The sequence below is a fragment of the Acinonyx jubatus genome, chromosome B2 (genome assembly GCF_027475565.1).
Source record: "Acinonyx jubatus isolate Ajub_Pintada_27869175 chromosome B2, VMU_Ajub_asm_v1.0, whole genome shotgun sequence".
Lineage (NCBI taxonomy): Eukaryota > Metazoa > Chordata > Mammalia > Carnivora > Felidae > Acinonyx > Acinonyx jubatus.
In genome coordinates, this window is record NC_069385.1 from 11,911,109 (window position 1) to 11,916,016 (window position 4,908).

The 4,908-nt window shown below is 39.3% G+C and overlaps 1 non-coding gene across 1 annotated transcript; it reads left to right on the forward strand.

The window, feature by feature from the left end:
• Positions 1–856: 856 nt before the first annotated feature.
• TRNAW-CCA (transfer RNA tryptophan (anticodon CCA)) lies at positions 857–941 on the forward strand. Its single transcript has one exon. It is a non-coding gene; the product is annotated as a tRNA-Trp (tRNA).
• The last annotated feature ends 3,967 nt before the right edge of the window (positions 942–4,908 follow it).

Here is a 4,908-nt window from a genome sequence, read left to right on the forward strand (position 1 = left end):
AATCCTAAAATTCTACGCACGGCAAAAACGTCCTTCATTAATAAAGCAATGATAAGGATATTTGTGTGTAAATAGGCCTAAGAGAATTCATCACCAGGAGACCTGCACTAAAAATAATTGTAAAAGGCGGTTGTTCAGGGTAAAGTGAAATGCAGGAAAGATGCATTTTCAGGAAAAATAAAAAGCAATACAAGTGATAAACATTTGAGTAAATATTAAAGACTATTTGTCCTCTAAATACCGTGAAAACACATGAGTTAGTTTAAAAACCATTAAGTTTAACTGTGGCATTTATAATATACATTTACATAATGAATTTGATAAACAGCAAAAAGATGGTGATGGGGATAAGTGAGCTATACAGTTCCAAGGCTCTCACATTTGGCATAAAATAGTGCAATATTGACTCTATAAAACTGTGAAAAGTTAGAAATAGTTATTGTAATCTCTACTGTAATCACTAAAAATAATGCAAGGATGTATAGCTGTTTAAAAAGCTAATAGAAACTTTAAAGTTATAAAAAAACAAAGATCATTTAACCCCAAAGATAGCAAGACAGGAAAAAAGCAAAAACAAAAAGTACATGGGAAATCAAAAACATAGTAAAATGGGGTGCCTGAGTGGCTCAGTTGGTTAAGCGTCCAACTTCAGCTCAAGTCATGATCTCACAGTTCATGGGTTTGAGCCCCATGTCAGGCTCTGTGTTGACAGCTCGGAGCCCGAAGTCTGCATTGGATTCTGTCTCTCTCTCTCTCTCTCTCTCTCTCTCTCTCTCCCCATCCCTCACTCATGCTCTGTCTCTCTGTGTCTCTCAAAAATGAATGAACATTTTAAAAGAAAATTAAAAATAGGGGTGCCTGGGTGGCTCAGTCGGTTGAGCATCTGACTCCAGCTCAGGTCACGATCTCTCAGTGGGTGGGTTCGAGCCCCATTTCAGGCTCTGTGCTGACAGCTCAGAGCCTGGAGCCTGCTTCTGATCCTGTGTCTCCCTCTCTCTCTGTCCCTCCCCTGCTCCTGCTCTGTCTCTCTGTCTCTCTCTCAAAAATAAATAAACATTAAAAAAATTTTTTTAAATAAAAGATTTTTAAAAATAGTAAAATGGTAGCTATAAATCCAAATGTATCAGCCATTATATTAAATGTTAATTGAGGGGCTCCTGGGTGGCTCAGTTGGTTAAGCCTCTGACTCTTGATATCGGCTCAGGTCCTGATCTTGCAGTCTTGGTGCTGAGCATGGAACCTGCTTGAGATTCTCTCTCTCTCCTTCTCTCCCTCGGCCCCTTCCCGGCCCCTGCGTGTGCTCTCTCAAAACAAATAAACAAGTAAACATTTTTTAATGCTAATTGACTAAGCAATCCATTTAAGCAATCCAAAGGTTGACAGAATGGAAAAGCAGTCCTCCACTATCTGCTGTCTAGAACAGACATACTAAATGTAAAGACACAGATAGGCTTAGTAAAAGGGCGGAAACATACACTCTGTAAACAAAGTGGGAGGAGCGTATTAAAATAAAATAAATCAGACTTTAAAACAAAGAGTATTGTGGAAAGTAAAGGAGATATTTTAAAGTGATAAAAGGGCCAATTTTTCAGGAAGATGTAACAATTGTAAGTGTATGTGTCTAATAACAAAAATAAAATGAAAGTGAATTAAAGTGACAGAATTTAAGGGAGAAATAGATGCATCAACAATCATGGATGAAGACCCATCTTCTTAAGCAATTGACAACTGAGCAAAAAATATCAGGAAAGACATAGATGATCTGAAAGTCACTGTCAGTCATGATGACTTAATTGACTTTTTTCCCGAAACTTTTAATTTTATTTGGAAATAAAAAATTTATATATTTAAGGTATACAGCATGATTTCATGTACATATACATAGTGAAATGATTACTACATTCAAACTCATTAACATATCTCCTCACATATCATTATTATTTTTGTCTGTACATGTGATGAGGGCACCGGAAATCGACTTAGCAAATTTCCAGTATTTGATGCAGTAATATATTAACTGTAGCCATCATGCTATGCGTTGGTCCTCTAGACCTGTATAATTGCAACTTTGTGCCCTTTGGCTAACATCTCCCCTCACTTCCGTCTGACAACCACCACTATATTCGCTGCTTCTACGTATTCAACATTGTAAAATTCCACAAAGAACAATACATCCAACCACTTCATACTAAACTTTATAAATGAGTATGCACTTTCACCAAGACAGACCCCATGCTAGGCTATGAAGCTCTGTTACATTTTAAAATCTCTAACCATAAGAGAATTGTGTCAGAAATCAATAACAATGAAACATCTTCAAAGAGATCACATATTTGGAAACTAACACATTTGAAATAACCAACTGTACCCATCAAAACTTGCCTTGAGAGTCTTTAAACCGGCTTACCAATGATCTTAATCTCGTCTTCTACTTACTTGCCAACTAGTTCAACTCAAATGTCACCCTCTGCTGAAGATTTGTCTGACATACCTCCAGCTTTTGGGCCTTATTCTAAAAAAAAAAAAAAAAAAAAATGTGAATTCCTTCATCTGGTATTCTCTCAAATAACTTTATCTCCTTTATGGTACATATCACTCTGTGTCTTATTTACTTATGTATTTTTCCATCCCAGTGGAGGGTGCATTTCTGTATTTTTTTTTTCACGTTTCAGTGCATAGTAGGCCCTTGATAAATGTTTGTTTAAAAGAAAGGTAAGAAGGAACAAAGAAGGAAGGAAGAAGGGAAGATGGGAAAAAAGGGAGGGAGGGAGGAAAGAAAGAAAGAAACATGTTTTATTTCAAATAATTCAGGGCTTTTTAACTATAATCATATAATTCTAAGCCCCAGAAACGAATTTTTTTTTATATTTTTCCTTCCTAATTTAGAAAGTGATTTGAGATATATTTTTAAAAAAATTTAATGTTTATTTATTTTTGAGAGAAACAGAGACAGAATGATAATGGGTTATGAGCAGAGGGAGAGGGAGACACAGAATCCGAAGCAGGCCCCAGGCTCCGAGCTGTCAGCACAGAGCCCGACGCGGGGCTCGAACTCAGGAGCTGTGAGATCATGACCTGGGCGGAAGTTGGACACCCAACTGACTGAGCCACCCAGGCACCCCTGGGATATATTTTTTAATAGTGAAAAACATTCTCCTTGATATGAAAAGGGTAGGACCTAAAGAAAATATAACAGAACCAGCTTTTTAAAATATGTTTTTGCACATGTACCTTATGCATATAGCACCTATATGGTTTCACAGCCAACATTGCAACAAAGTAATTTTCAGGGCATCTGAGTATCGGCTACCCATACCGATTTCCATCATTAGAGGATTAGCCGGAGCATATAACAATTTATTTCTCCAAATCTGGATATAACTTCTTGGAACGCAAAACAAAACAAAACGATTGCAGTCTATCAAGAGTCTGGTGGAGCCCAGGGAAACCTAGAACAAGAGAACTGACTTCACGTTAAATATAATCTCATTGACTTAAATGTTGAGAGGAGCTGGTTTTGCTGAGATTTGATCCTTACAGAGTCTGAACTGGGAGGGCTACGTTCTTCTGAGACATTTGTCCATTACTAATTCTCTGAGTTCTAAAGGCCAGTCTCTGTGTATATGCAGTTATTGCCACAATTCTTTGAAAACAACTTTGTGGGCTTCGTCTAGGAGGAATTACACTTAAATCTCTAATCAAGGTGACAGTGTTATTGATTATTTAATAATTAGATTTTATTTATTTCCATCCTTGAGAGGGCACTTGTAGACTTGGTTGAAAACAGTCGTTTGTGCCCTGAAATCTACTGAAACTTGGTTATCAGTTTTGTTGACAGAAAACCTTTACCCATGTGCGCGCGCGCGCGCGCGCGCCCACACACACACACACACACACACACACACACACACACACACCATTTCTTTCAACAAATGTTTGTGGAGAATACTGAGCCAGGCACAGGTGTTCTAACTCTGAACTCAGACCCTGACTTAGGAAGTGGTAAAAGGGAACAGGGGTAAATAAACATAATGACAACACAATGTGCTAAGGGCTATGATACAGGAACTTCCGAGTATTAACACAGCGAAGAAAAGGTTTCTGAGGAAAATAGCATCTAAATTGCAACCTCTATACAGCAGGAATAATCCATCCAACAGCAATAATTCTCTTGTAAATTCTCTCTTATCCAACCTCCAACATCCCCTGCACCTCTGTCTTTTGGCCAATGACTGTATTTCATAGTCACAGAGAAAAGAGAAATAAATAGCTGTCACCTCTCATCCCCAATTCCATCCATCGACCTGCATCAGCAGCCACAGAGCCCCCCTAAACATGTGCGCTGGAATCTAATCCCTCACACCTTCTCGAGGACCTTCCTCCCTTCCTCTCCTGCAACATCAGCCAAATCACCTATAGCAGGTCAGGTCGTTCTCCGGAACCATCAGTTGTGTCTTAATAGCCATCTTTTAACACACTATCCACCTTGTACCACATCTCCCTTTACACCGTTAGGCACCATCACCCTGTTTTTCTTTTCCTTTCCTAGCAAAGTTCCCCCAAAGGATTAAGTGTCTCACGGCCTCCTCTTCCTTACCTCCCATTCTGCTCTGCATCCATTTTAATTGGCCCTTCGTCTCCACCACAGAAAGGAAGCAGCTCTTAGCAACATCACAGGTAACTGGCATCTCCCCGGAATCACCCCTGCCGGAATTCCCGGAATTCCCGGAATTCTGACCAATTACCACTTCTTTAGGCTTTCCTGACACTCTGTTCCTCCACTTTCCTCCTCCTCCCCAGACACTCCATTTAACTCTCCTTTGTTGGCTCCTTTTCCTGTACCATCTCCCTAAATGTGGGAGTATCCGTGGTGCATCTTTTGCCTCTTGTATGTACAAACCTGCGTTC